This window comes from Lathyrus oleraceus, chromosome 4 (assembly GCF_024323335.1).
Source record: "Lathyrus oleraceus cultivar Zhongwan6 chromosome 4, CAAS_Psat_ZW6_1.0, whole genome shotgun sequence".
Lineage (NCBI taxonomy): Eukaryota > Viridiplantae > Streptophyta > Magnoliopsida > Fabales > Fabaceae > Lathyrus > Lathyrus oleraceus.
Window position 1 is genome coordinate 415,929,960 of NC_066582.1, and position 15,945 is coordinate 415,945,904.

The window sequence follows — 15,945 nt, forward strand, 5'->3', positions numbered from 1 at the left end:
AGGCAGAAAATTGGATTTGATTGTTTGTGGTTGATTTTAGACTTGGAGAAAAATATCAGACCACAAGCTAGGTATGATCGACAATCTGAGTACTTGGGAGTTGAGAGGACAGTTGCATCCTAACCCCTCTTTTTCATCCAAAGAGTTTTTGTTTAGGAAATATGTTTGGTGATTTTAATTGTTGGTACTTAAAGGGATACAAGTATCTAAACCTTGGCTAAGTATGGCCAATAATTAGAATACTCGGGAGTTGAGAGGATAGTGGAATCCTAACCACTCTTTTTCTCTCTCAGAGCACCGAATTAAACTCATTTTATTGTTAAGTGTTTTGAGGAGGAAGCCAAGCATTAGGTCATAAGCTAGGCACGACCGACAATCCAAGTACTTGAGTGTTGTGCACAAGTACGTGGGCCCCACTTTTACCTTCCAGTTTATTGAGAAATTGTTTTGAAAAAGCACTTGACATTAGATCAAGTGGTTGGAATTTATTTGATTATGAAAAGTGTGTGCGAAGAAGTGGATTGGAAGAGAAGTAGAATGAGAAGTGGGAATGGAATGTAATGGATTGGATGATGAAATACTTGACGTTGGATCAAGCACTCGCGTTACTTTAAAGTGAGTTTGATTTGGAAATTATTTGACATTGGTTCAAGTGTGTTTTACTCATTTAAAAAAGATCTTTTTATCGCTTGATTTTATCTTGTGAGTTAGCATGCAATTGAAAGCGATAAATGAAATGGAAATCCTAAGTTATTACATGTTCATGGGAATGGGGGACATATTACCCACAATAGGGGGATGATACCAATCCATACATGGAATGCGAAAAGGAATCATATAAGTTATAACCAATACCATTCCTAAAACAATCAAGTGGCCATGGTAATCCTCAAGCATAAACACACAATACAATGCAAATGAGAAATTAAACAAGGATGCACATGATAGGAATTAGGTATAAGGATTATATATGATCAAAACAAGCACACAAAGATGAATGAATAAAAAATGGATCAAAGTAAAACCATGCATCAAATGATAACATACATTGATAACGCAAAAACGTATCGTATTTTTGGCTTCATATGCACTGCTTTTTACTTGATTAACACTTTTATTAAGCAGTATCTTGCTATGAATGTGAAAGGATAACAGGCTTAATGTGATTGCGCCAGAATGAAAAAAGGATAAAAAGAAGGTTTAGTAAGGTAGGCTTACGCATGACGACATGATTAAGATTGGTTTGTATAGGAGGGAGACTTATGGTTGCAATATTGTAACTATGTGTTCCAAGGATACCCTTAATGTGGAGGTGAGTACCTGTTAATGCAATTTTTAACCAAAGTAAAGTCTATAGACTAGAATGAGTATCTGAATGCAACTGTGTCTTTTACGAGCCTTGATATTTTATGCTGCAAAGATATTACAAACCTTTTTATTCATATACGCAGCATTTGCTTGAGGACAAGCAAAGGTTTAAGTATGGGGGAGTTTGATAATGCGAAAACGTATCGTATTTTTGGCTACATATGCACTGCTTTATACTTGATTAACACTTATTATTATGCAGTATTTTATGTTATTGCAGGTATTTATCTAATAAAAGGTGTATAAGCAAGCAAAGTGAAAAATAGCAAAAAGGAAAGAAAAAGAGAAGAAAATGGAGAAAAATAGAGAATATGGGGCCCACCACACCAAAAGGCATGTGATGCCCATCACTTAGATGTGTGGCGCCCGTCACATGATCCAAAGGGAGTGGTGGCGCCCGCCACAAAGCAAGGAAGATTGTGGCGCCCATTCCTCAAAAGGTGGCGCTCACCACGGAGACCAAAACTAGGGTTGTGGTAACCGCCACAACCCGATCTTCCCTATTTTTTCTCCACAATATTAGCCACAATTCCACTCACCTTTTTGTTACAATCTAGGGAAGTGGAAAATATATAAATGATGGTTGTTTCTCCTTTGAGGACACGTTTAATTTTTAGTCAGATTATTTTTTGGATAGTTTCCTAGGCAGTTTTTCTTACTTTGTAAAAGTGATAGGTTCTCCACATCGGGGACTATTGCAATTTATTGTTTATGCATTTGAATTCAATTGTAACGGTTATTCATTACCAAAGTCTGCCGACATTATTTTATTTGAAAAATCAAGATTCAGTTCTAGTTCTCAATTCGTAATCCAGTTTTTATTTTGATTTATATTTTATTTATTTATGCATTATTATATGTTTGATTTTCCGAATACCATATCTGTTACCGGATCCATGTCCGACTAAACCCCTAGGTATCAGTATGTAAAGACCTTCGAAACGAAGGGATTTCTAAATGATTGGTGTTGGTTTTTTATAAAACTTATTTTTCCGGTTTTAGTTTCTTATTTTATTCAAACTGTTTTTCGTACGAGAGTACAAAACAAACAAAGGTTACGGTCAACAAGAACGAGAGTTTGAGATTTTAACCAGATAGCTGAAACTAGGCATTAATCCTAAACACAGCGAGAGCGCTTTAGGATTAATTAGACTTTATTCATATTCAAAAATTACTTTTAAATTCAAAATGAGAGCGCGAGAGCCAAGCATTATGGTTTAGGAGTATGGTCATAGTCAATAAAACGAGAGTGTGAGACTAAGTCCTTTCTATAAATAATTTCTACTCAAGAATATTTTTACCAATAAAGATTACACCAAATATCTATCGAATCCCCGAAGTTTGATGCGTTACATATTGATATCCCTTTATCAAATATCTTTATTAATATTTTGTTTATGTTATAGTTATTTCTCTTCATCCCTCCAATCTTAGAACGATCATCAGCCTTAGATTTACATAGTAACATTAGAGAACGATACGTTTGACTATTAGTCCTTGTGGGTTCGATAATCTTTAAAACTACGCGATAGGACTGTGCACTTGCAGTCACGATTCCCATAGACTTACTAAGTCACGATCAAGTTTTTGGAGCCGTTGTCGGGGACTAATTTAGTCGATATCGTAACTCCAGTGTTGCCTAGTATAGACTAAGGCAAACAATTCTATTTCCCTTTCTACATTTGTCGAGTGTATGCCAAGTACTCGCTCTCAAGGCGAGAAGTTAAAGCTACCGTTCGACGAACCTGAGCGTTATCTAAGATTAGAACGCCAGATACGAGATTTGATACGAGAACATCGTATCAAGCTAAATCTTCCCGATCCTAATATCCATATTCTTGAACCAATTATTCAACTAGAGATGGCTAAAGGACCGCAAAACCGTGTTCTTAAGTACTATGCAATCCCTTTGTAGGATGAACCATATAACAGCATCGCTACCCCTGCCATCGAGGCCCATAATTTCGAGCTAAAACCTTCGTTGTTGTCAGCCGTACAACAAAACCAAATTTCAGGTAGTCCCACGGAGGACCCGAACCTATATTTGTCAGTGTTTTTGCAATATGCAGATACAGTGAAAGAAAATGGTGTCAGCCCTGAAGCTATAAAACTACGTCTTTTCCCATTCTCATTAAGAGATAGATCTAGAGCTTGGCTCCAGTCTCTAGCATCCAACTTTGTCACTACGTGGAACGAGTCGAAGAAAGTTTTCTTAGCACGATATTTCCCACCTAGTAAGACGGCTATGCTAAGAGCCCAAATAAACGGGTTTAAACAAAAAGATAATGAATCACTTTTTGAAGCTTGGGAGAGATACAAATACATGATGATGCTTTATCCACATCACGGTCTAGAAGAATGGTTGATCATCCATACCTTTTACAACGGTCTCTTGTACAACACAAGATTGATAATAGACGTCGCCGCAGGTGGCGCACTGATGGATAAACCCTACAATGAATCCTATCAACTTATTGAAAGTATGGCCCAGAATCATTACCAGTGGGGAAACGAAAGAACCTTTGTAGAGAAACCTCCAATGAAAGGTGGCATGTACGAATTAAGTAGTTTTGACCATGTCAACGCCAAGGTTGAGGCTCTTACTCAAAAGATAGACAACTTGACCATAACACCCGCAACCACCGTGGCTGCCGTAGCACCAAACTGCGAGATATGCGGAGTTCCGGGGTATGCTGCCCCAGAATGTCAACTCTTGACAAGAACCTCCACAGACCAGGTGAACTATGCTCAAGGAAACCCTTACTTAAACACCTATAACCCAGGTTGGAAGAACCATCCTAGTTTTTCGTACAAAAACAATAATGCATTGTATGCACTTAACCAAGCACCTACTGTACCCCCAGGATATCATAAAGCTACCACAAATACTCAATAGGAAGTCAAACCTAGAAATAATGATGGAAAACTTCATAGCTACCCAAGCCCAAACAAATAAGGATTTCCTAAATCAAAATATACACACTAGTGAGTAAATCAAGAAATTAACAAACAAGGTAGATGTGTTAGCCACCATAACAAAATGTTGGAAACATAAATCTCGCAAGTGGCTCAACAACAAGCACCTACTGCTGCTCCTGCATGCACATTCCTTGGACAACCGCAACCAAACCCGAAAGGTCATGCAAATGCTATTATACTACGAAGTGGGACAGAACTAGACGGACCGACCGACCCTAGAATTCAAAACCCATCCATGCACCAAGACCCTGGTAAGGTAATTGAGAAGGAAGACGATCAAGAGGAAGATAAAAATGAAGAGGCCGTAGAGAAAGAAGAACCTTATGTGCCTCCACCGCCGTATAAACCCCCTATCCCTTATCCTCAAAGACTTGTTAAATCTAAAAGTGTAAGGCAATTTAAAAAATTCGTAGAGCTTCTAAAACAGTTGAATATCACAATACCCTTTACAGAAGCCATCACTCAAATGCCCTCGTATGCTAAGTTTCTCAAATAAATCTTATCTAACAAGAAGAAGATAGAGGATAACGAAACCGTTACACTTACTGATGAGTGTTGCACCATAATACAAAACAATATGCCTCCAAAGCTGAAAGACCCAGGTAGTTTCTCCATACCCTGTGTAATCGGAAAGTTTGTCATAGACAAAGCACTATGCGACTTAGGAGCCAGTACTAGCTTAATGCCCTTGTCCATATGTGAAAGGAACAAAATGGGAGAACTAAAACCTACAAGGATGTCCGTACAACTTGCGGATCATTCTGTTAAATTTCCCGTAGGTATGCTAGAAAACATTCCGGTACGCATAGGATAATTCTATATTCCTACTGATTTTATAATCATGGATATAAAAGAAGATTCCAACATCCCTATCATATTAGGAAGACCATTCCTAGCTACATCCGGAGCTATTATAGATGTTAAGAAAGTCAAGCTAACCTTTGAAGTTGGTGAGGAAAAAGTCGAATTGATTTTGACGTAATTCCTAAAGGCACCACCTATAGACGATACATGTTGTCTACTAGATGTCATTGACGAATGTATAAGAGAAATGGAGAATGAACAAATATCATACTCCGGAATACTGAAAACTCCAAGGCCTCCTACTTTTGAAGATGAAAATTGGAGTGAGGAATACCAAGATGATAGCCTAAATGAATGCCTAGCACTAACGCTCGATCATATGGCTTGCCCAAAGAAACCAGCCCTGGAAATTAAGAAGTTACCCAAAAATCTAAGGTAAGAATTCCTAGACACTGAACTTGAGTGACCTGTAATAGTCAATGCAGACTTAGGGCAGATAGAGACCGAAAATCTCCTACACGTTTTGAGAAAATATCCAACTGCTTTAGGCTACAACATGTCAGATCTAAAAGGAATAAGCCCTTCCATATGCACGCATCACATAATGCTAGAGGAAGACAGTAAGACCTCTAGAGAACATCAAAGAAGGATAAATCCCATTCTGAGTGATGTAGTAAAGAAAGAAGTGAAAAAGCTGTTAGAAGTAGGTATTATCTACCCGATATCCGATAGTCAATGGGTTAGCCCAGTACATGTCGTACCGAAGAACGGAGGCATCACAGTTGTTAATAATGAAAAAGGAGAATCTATAGCACAAAGAGTGGTTACTGGAAGTAGAATGTGTATTGATTATAGAAAATTAAACAAATTCACTCGGAAGGATCATTTTCCTTTACCATTTATCGATCAAATGCTTGAATGATTGGCTAAGCATTCTCACTTCTACTACTTAGACGGTTATTCGGGATTTTTCTAAATTCTTATTCATCCTGACGACCAAGAGAAAACGACCTTCACATGTCCCTATGGTACATTCGCCTACCAGCGAATGCCATTCGGACTGTGTAACGCTCCCGCAACATTCCAAAGATGCATGATGTTAATTTTTGCTGATTTTATAGATGACATCATGGAAGTCTTCATGGACGATTTCTCTGTATGCGGACAGAGCTTTGAAGGCTGTTTATAGAATCTTGAAATGGTACTAAAAATATGCGTAAAAGTGAACCTCGTGCTAAACTGGGAAAAATTCCATTTCATGGTCCGACAAGGGATCGTACTCGGACACATAGTCTCCGATAAGGGGATTGAAGTCGACAAGGCCAAAATAGAAGTTATAGAAAACCTTCAGTCTCCGAACACCATAAGAGAAATATGAAGCTTCTTAGGACACACCGGTTTCTATCGGCAATTCATTAAAGATTTCTCAAAAATCACCAAACCACTGACTGGCTTATTGATGAAAGATGTCGAATTCATTTTTGATGACAAATGCCTAGTGGTGTTTGAACAACTGAAGACAACTCTTATTACTGCACCTATCAAGCAACCGCCCGATTGGAGATTACCCTTTGAAATCATGTGTGACGCTAGTGACTATGTTGTAGGCGTAGTCTTAGGACAAAGAAGGGATAAGAAACTTCATTCAATATACTGTGAAAGTAGAACCCTAGACCCTGCACAATTGAACTACACCACAACAGAAAAGGAACTTTTAGCCGTAGTGTTCGCTCTGGATAAATTATGTTCCTACCTAGTATGAGCAAAGATAATTATCTATATCGACCATGCTGCAATTAGGTACCTGTTAAAAAAAAGGACGCAAAACCAAGACTCTTAAGATGGATCTTACTATTACAAGAGTCTGACCTAGAAATCAAGGATAAGAGGGGAACTTAAAACGTCATGGCCAATCACTTGTTAAGAATGGAAACTATTGAACCTGAACGAGTTCCTATAAATGACGATTTCCCTTACGAAAGACTCATAGCCCAACTGGAAAACAATACAGCTAAATATGCATTAACCCATAAGGATACCAAAACAAACGAGGCAGTGGAAGCAATTTACACTAAAACCACACTGCCATGGTACACTGACTTCGTCAACTACTTAGTAGATGGGGTGCTTCCACCAGACTAGACATACCAACAAAAGAAAAAATTCTTCCACGATCTTAAACATTACTATTGGGATGAGCCTCTGCTTTTAAAGAGAGACGCCGACGGCATTTTCCGTCGATGTGTCCCCGGAGATGAGGTAGAAAATATAATCTCCCACTGTCATTCTACTCCCTATGGAGGACATGCAAGCACCTCGAAGACTTGCGCTAAGATCTAGCAAGCCGGCCTCTTTTGGCCCACTCTATGGAAAGATGTCCACATCGCGATCATCAATTGCGACCGGTGTCAACGCACTGGCAACATATCTAGACGCGACGAAATGCCACTTAAAGGCATTTTGGAAGTGGGAGTCTTCGATGTTTGGGGAATCGATTTTATGGGACCATTCCCGTCTTCTTTTGGTAACAAGTATATCCTTGTTATGGTCGATTACATATCAAAATAGATTAAGGCCATAGCCTCTCCAACAAATGACACGCGAGTGGTAATCAGAATCTTTAAGCGTATAATCTTCCCTAGATTCGGCGTGCCGAGACTTGTCATCAGTGATGGTGGCTCCCATTTCATTTCAAGGATTTTTGAAAAGTTATTACTGAAATATGGAGTCCGGCACCGTGTAGCAACATCCTATCACCCACAAACGAGTGGGAAGGTAGAGGTCTCAAACCGAGAAATTAAACAAATCTTAGAAAAGACGGTTGCCACCTCTAGGAAAGATTGGTCCTTAAAATTACACGAAGCCCATCATGGCTCTAGCTCAGAGAGAAAAGGAACTAACCTTATACCCAGGTGGACGCATCATGACCAAATTAGGTATAAGAGACAGTGTTATGTTCCTAATTAACCAACTAGGCTGGGACACCTTTGCTATCAAAAGAAAAATTAGTTCCTACAGTAGGTTGACTTTAGAAAATTTAGTTCCTACAATAGGTTGACTTTAGTTCCACTAGATGCACCACCTTCTCCTCTAGAGACACCCCAAATCTACGACCACTATGGCACTTATCTCTTTGACGCTGAATCACACGCCCCAATTATACCTGTTGTACCTCTCACCGATCATGTTGCTGCCATCGAAGTTGTTCAGACAGAAGTCGTCAATCTGAGATGCGAGCTGAGCACCTTGCACGTTGAATTCCACGACTTTATAGATGTAGTGACAGAGAACCTGGATCATATTTACCAGCACTTGTACTCATTTTCTCCTCCTACCAGCAGCCACCGTAATGGCTCATTTATTTGAATATTACCGATTCACTGACATTTATTTTATTTTCTTGTTTGGAATTTTCTTGTTGTTTTTACACATTGGGAATTTATTTAATTACTTCATTTCTTTTTATTCCAGTAGACGAATTATATCATATTTTCCCGTCTACCCCATTCTTTTATTTTTCAATTTTGCGTTTTAATGTCATTTTACCATATCTTGTTTCTCATTCCTACCTATATACTATGTTGATTTTCTTCTAACTAATTATTAAACCATTATTTTATGCCGCTAAATTATAATTCAAATGAAAATTATGGTCAAAGCAATAAAGAGGTCCACGCATGAGAACAAACCACACTGCATGTGGCGTCTGCCATTGTCAATGCGAAGACATGGCCGATTATTTTTGGAGGTTTAACAACCTCCATAGCCAGAGTCCTAGGACTCGAAGAAAAATTCTCCCGGCTAAACCCACTCCCGCGTCATGCCATTGACATTGACATGGCGAGGAGCATGAAATTGGTAAAACGAAGGCGAGACGGTAAGTTTAATCTAATAATCGCAAACAATGTCTTACAAGATTTCATCCTCCCAAATCCATCTCACATAGATGTGCGCAACCCGGGAAATTATTGTTATATTAATGATCCGATACCTGACCAGGTCCCCGCGCACATTCTTGAGAATGTAGCTGTTGGCGGGGACACCGATGAGGATTACATTCCGGAGCAAGCTGCTCCCGCTACTGACCCAAACACCACACACATGCCATCTGAAAATGTTGCTGTTACATCCTCCATCCAAAGACCCAGAAGAAGAAATGTGGCACCACTCACTCTTGATGAAATCTATGCTGAACTACTGCGGCGTAGCGAATTAGACGCTTAGTGTTACCTACAAATCCAAAACATGGAAGCTCAACAAACAGAAATGATACAAATCCTTCACTAGATGCAGCATGATCAGCATGACTATGCTTTCAGAACCGAACAAAACATGTCTGGTTTGATTGATGAAATGGCAGCATTTCTTCCTCACCAGCCAGGAAACGGTGGATACGCATGTACACGTGGCAGAAGGCGCTAGTAGCAGGCTACCCAGGTTCTACCTTTCTTCCTTATCTTATGTCGTTACATTGGGGAAAATGCCAGGTTTAAGTATGGGGGAGGAAGCTTTACCGCTTTTATTTATTGCTTTCTAGGTAGATTTAAATTAGTGTTATTTCCTTTTGTTATTTTATTTTTGTTAAGTGTTAGTCGAGTCAAATATCAGTGTGATGTCGAGTCTTTATGCGTGGTTTCCATTATTTACCGATTCTCCCATTCACTTAAGCCATACCAAAAGTTTTTACAAAAATCTAGACTTAGAGATTTAGTACATCTTTTGAAAATTCGTAACTATTGTAGCGGTGTATTCGTCGCTATATGATTTATTGATTAAACCATAAGCAAAGCATACAATGAATTTGAGTCGCCACCGCACTTTTATTTATCCAAAGGACTGGCTAAAAAGCGAACAAAAGCCTAAGAAGTTTTACGCGTAGAAAACTAATAAAAAGATCAGAGAGTCTGGGTAAGGGGTAAATTACGCAATGGGAAGGTGTTAGGCACCCACTACGTCCTAGGTACTCCTAGGGAGCCCTTTTCACACTTGATGTATAAAATTGTTATTTGTTATGAAATATTTATTGTGCAAACATGATTGGGATGATGAGAAAAGAATATACAATTTTTATTATTTTTGTGTTCGAACGGATGAACCCGTTGCCTACGTACCTTCCATCGAAGGTAAGGATCAAAACACCGTAGTTCGGCTAAAAGATTTCCAAAAGTTAGTGGATTCAATTTTAAACACAAGCCCTAAGGTCTTACGTTATCCACGGGAGAAAACTCAACCTTATAAAACAACGAGTCCACCATGTGAGAACAACTTCAACTTGCTAGTGAGGGGTTAACCCTATAATAAGCAAGGAAGAATTACAATTCAATCAACTAAGGACAAATAGGTGAGATTGACATCAACCAACTAGGATAAATCAAACCTATGGCTAATGTATGAAAACTTAGCAAGAATGGACAAAGCCACAAAACAATTGAATGGGTGAAATTAATTGATTATGATTATTCACAAAATGAGGGTCAAAGTATGATTAAGATTGATTCAAAAGAAGTATTATGAAATGGAGTTTGAAAAAGTCAAGGACTTGGGGTCCAGGTTTTTAATTTAAAAGCATGAAGATGTTTGCACAATATTTATCTCAAGTTTTGAAAGTAATGTGTGAAAAGGTTTAGGATCAAATGGATGAATGGATAAAGATGGAGTGTAAAACTTCCTAGAAGGTTCACCTCTTGAAATCATATAACAGATGATTCAAGTGCGTCCTTTGGAATAGGCAATGAGCAAAAACAAACAAAGGAAAGGAAGAAAGTCAACAAAAGCGGATACCGGATGCCAATTACAGGACTTATACCAACCTCCTAAAACAGAACCGGATATCAGAGGCCACTCTATGGACTTATACCAATCTCCTCAACAAAGAAATAAAAAGTGGATACCGGATGCCAATCTATCTGGGCTTATACCAATCTCCAACAAAAACAAAGCAAAACACTTGGATATCAGATGCCAATCTATCTGGGCTTACTCTAACTTCCAACATATGATCATGGGAAAACAAATGCCAAATTACACGGACTTACAATTGCATCCTCACATACAACAAACAAATGCATCAAGCAAAGAGATGATGAGTGGCCAATACAATGGTCTTATACTCACTTCCATATCATAGGAACAATGGCCAATGAATGGTCTTACAATTGTCCTCAATGGGCAAACAACAAAGATATGTCACAAAGACAGATGAAATGATCATGCACCAATGAGCAATTATTGATGATAAATGCATAAATCATACAAGCAAACATGTGCGTATGAAATAAGCGACCAATCAAATGAAGTCATTCAGCACACACTATAACCAAGCAATAAGGCTCATACAAAGGGTTAGGCATTGAAGCCAACTGGAATAGGGTTACAGGTGCTCTTAACCTTGACATTGAGAGCCAAGGTGAAGCAGATGAAAGGATATGAGGGGTGTGCCTCATGCTCTTATCCCTGGTCAGGGAGAACTTCAAATATCAGAAGGTGTGGGAGTTCAGAAAGATGGAACTCTCTCCACAAGTTAGACTCTATAGATCTTGGGTTTTTACTCACTATGCATCAACACAAGTAGTGTGAGCAAGGTGAGTGACTCACAGAATAGTAGGAGATAGGTTACATATCTCTTGGATTCTACCAATTGCCTTATTTAAAGGACTTTTCCTGCTTGGGACAAAAGTAAACAAGCACAGACATTGCCTCTTAAGGAGGACTTCAGACAGTTGCCTGGCCAAGTAACAGGCCAGGTCTTCCAGACTACATGAAGAAAAAAGGATTCTACCTCAATGCAAATGCTATCAAGCAAAGCAATGCAAGTTCACAAAGAACTACTAGCAACTAATGTACCTGAAATCAGTCAAACACAATTAGTATACCAGACACAAAGTTAAAACAAACAGCATAAGCCAACAGACAACACAGTCAAGCATATGTGCAAAGCACAAGCTCATAACAAGTGAGCTAAGCAACCTACAAAACAAACAAGTTAGTTTATGATAAACAATCAAACTCATTCAACTTGTATTGATCTCTTTGAAGCATTTGTTGCTTAACCTGAAAAACCAAGCTTAAACATGAGCAACAAGACCACTAGGACAAGCCTAGGGTCAAAAGGGAATAAAAAATCCAAAACAGCAAGTGAAAGATATCCAAAATCAAGTTCAAACAATCAAAATACAAACCCAAGTGGTTTCACATTCATATCATTCATCATTATCATTTGACAAACAAATTAGGTCAAGGCATGTCATATGGAAGCTCATAGAAGTCAACAGAATGATTCAATTCAAACCCAAACACAAACATTTCAATAAATCCTCAAATAATTCATGCTCAAACATCATCCATAACATGATATGCATACCAAATTTCAGCTCATTTGGATTAAAGGAAGTAGGTCAATGAAAATCATAAAGTCAAAGCAAGTTCAAGTAGACTCATACAAAACATCAAAACATGCACCAACTTCAATAAATCATAAAACAGTGACAACACATGATAAATGAATGGGACCAAAACCATGACAAACTTTAAGATGTCTATAATTCACATGTCAAATATCATGTTCATCCAATAAAGCATTAGAATTTCACAAATCAAATACAAACATGTATCACAAAAAGTCAACAAATGACCAAACAGGGGAGAAAATTCCAATCAAATAGGAAATGCCATCAATAATCCCAGAAAAATTCACATGTAAACTAGACATCCACAAGTATGTTCATGCAAAAATCCAGACCAATTTGAGTTCAAGAAGCATGGTAATTAAAATCATGAAGTTGGACATGAATGGTGTGACACAAATTGTCACACCCCTAATCAAAAAATCATATCTCAATAACCAGCAATTATAAATTCACAAACTCTACACCATAATCACCATGAGCATGTCTAGTTTAAGCACCAAAAATTTTAGCCTCATTGGATTAAGTATCATCATTTCACAAACAATTTGGCAAGGTATACATAAAATGGACAACATGAACAAACCCTAGCACATTTTAAAATCCACACATGCAAAAAATCTGGAAAAATCATCATAAAAAACTAGAGATCATGAGGAGCATTTCACAAAAAATCCCATCAAATTTGGATTAAAAATGAAGGACTTATTAATTTTTGAAGTCAGCCATGCCAAATGAAATAAATATTAAAATAATGAAATGGATTAATTAAATAATGAAACCGGGAATGGCAATTTGGTAATATTTGAACTCACTAAGTGAAACGCCGCGTTTCACTTAGTGAGGTGGCATGCAACGATTTGTTCATGGCAATGCAACAGTGTCTTCATGCAGCGAAAAAGCCAAAACACGAGTAAACTGAATTCTGGGTTTTCAAAAGATTAGGGTTTATGGCTACAGTACATGTTCATCATTTCCAGATTTTCCAGCACAACTTTTTGCAACCAAAATCGAAAAACAACATATCAATGAATTCATCTCATCATGTACATCATCAAATCAACAATCATTAACCCTAATTTGAACTAACAAGGAAGCATCGAGCAAAAACACATCTAAGCATCAAATTTCAATTCAACAAATCTCTCCTAATACTCAACCATTTTCAAAACCACAACCTTCAGTGAACTCAGCATGGTAGGATCTATACAAAGCACAACATGATTTTGAGAAATAAGAGAGTCGAAAACATACTTGATTTGAAGTGCAGTGATGAAATGATGGATGTTTGGTCGTGTATGCTCGAAACAGATGCACAATAATGCTCCAGGAGGTGAATGGAAGAAGGGTTCTAGCTCAGTTGTCTCAATTCCAGCTCAAACATCCAACTGCCATGTGAGATGCTTGTAAGTAACAGTCACGATTCTTGCTCTACAGTGATGAGATGATGTTTGCTACAGCTCCAAAAACGTTGGTAGATGATGGCATAATCAACCAAGGCTCGAGCTCTTTGAGATTTTTCAGAAAAAAGTCAAGTGAAGAAAATGAGAACTTGAGAGAAAATGAGATTTTGATCTGTTTTGTAAATAGTGGCTAGGGCTTTCTCAGCAGAAAAGGTAGCATATATACTCTGTTTAATATGCTAAGTTTGGTTAAGGAAGTGTTAATTGCATTTAGCTCAAAATGAAGTGTTTTTGGTTAATTTGTGGATTTCACTCAAATGGCAAGGTGCATGAGCTACAGTGCGAATTTGGGCTTTAAGCACATCCAAAATGTGATTTCTGAACATTTTCAATTGGTACAAAATGTTGGAAATGATTATTTTGAAAGGTCATTTTTCACCTCCCTCATTTTTAATTCTAGCCACTTGAAAAAGGCCATTTTGATTGGTTGATTTTTGGTGAATTGTGATGAAGGATTTGGATAGAGCACATCAAATATGACTTGTAGCAAAAAACCTCACTCAATTTGGCCAAATGGTTTGGAAGATATGCCACTTTGAAGTTAAAATTTTTTTGAGAATGATTTGATCATAACTTGCCAACCATAAATGAGAAATGAGTGTTCTTGGACTTTTTGGAAATGGGAGAACAAGATCTTCAACTTTCATGTTGGGAAAAAATTCATTTGAAGCTTGTATGATGATGTAATTTTGAGGAGAAGAACTTTCTATTTTTGGCAAATTCCAATTACAGGTCAACTTTCTATTTTTGGAAATTTCTTGTTTAACTTCAAATTCTTCACTGTGGATGTTTGACATGTTATATGAGGCTTATATGGACATGAATGAGACCTCTCAAACCAATTCCCATCATCAAATCACTGATTAAATGCACAGTTGACCAAGGTTGACTTCAGTTGACTTTGCTAGGGATTTGCTTGACTGAACCATGTTCTGATGAATTCCAAGCCCCTACCACTTGATATCTTGATTCAAAATGATGTCATAACTCATATGAACTCTTGATGAATGATCATGGTGCCCAAATTCTTCAAGAATGGCCACCATCTATCTCAATGACTGACTTTGACTGATTTGACCTAATTTGCTTCATCTGCAAGTAACATGGTTAGATGACAATATTTTTGTACTTTTGGTTAATAGACAGATGAAAAGCAATGATATACAAATGCAAAACATGCTTGGTGATCAAGAACCACACTCACAAGATAACCCACCCACTAGGAGGCAAGCAAAGGTGCACAAAGATCCTTAAGGCAATGATATGATATGATATGATATGATGCCATGAGGGATCTTAGGGACAAAATTGGGGTCTTACAGATGCCCCTATTTAAGGTCATTCTAGCCGGAGAAGTGAAGTTTAGAAATCTTCATCTCAACGCGGTAGAATGGGCTTAAATAACAGTAATGAGACAAATTTTGGTCCCTAAGAGACCTCATGATGCAAATGTATGTATGCAAAAGACACAAATTCTGTGGGGAATATGGTTCACACAGAAGAAAAGACGATCCATCGGAGTAATACACTCACCAGGAACAGAGACTCTAACAAGACTCTTGTTGGGGATAGTAAAAGAAAAAGAATGCGTGAGCAGGACACGACTTCAAGTTGGGGAAAAACAAAACTGACACAGCGTGAACAAGACACGACTCCGATTAGGGTAATAACAGAAATCAGACTGGAGACCTCACTGGGGAGTGAAGGACTCACACTGGGGAAAAGAAAATTCCAAAGGAAAAAACATCCATTGGAGAGACACAAGCTGACTCTTGGGGAGAAGCAATAGGAAACTCCACTGAGGAAGCACCAAAGAATTTGAGGTGTTACCGGTATAAGGGCAACAAAACTCAGGAAGAATGAATATCTAAGACCGGTATAAGGGTGAGAGATATCAATCAACCAAACATATGAGAAAGACCTGAAAA

The 15,945-nt window shown here is 38.0% G+C and overlaps 1 non-coding gene across 1 annotated transcript; it reads right to left on the bottom strand.

Annotated features, from left to right (window-relative positions):
- Positions 1-3,613: 3,613 nt before the first annotated feature.
- Positions 3,614-3,720, bottom strand: LOC127077442 (small nucleolar RNA R71). Its single transcript, XR_007787254.1, has one exon. It is a non-coding gene; the product is annotated as a small nucleolar RNA R71 (small nucleolar RNA).
- Positions 3,721-15,945: the final 12,225 nt, after the last annotated feature.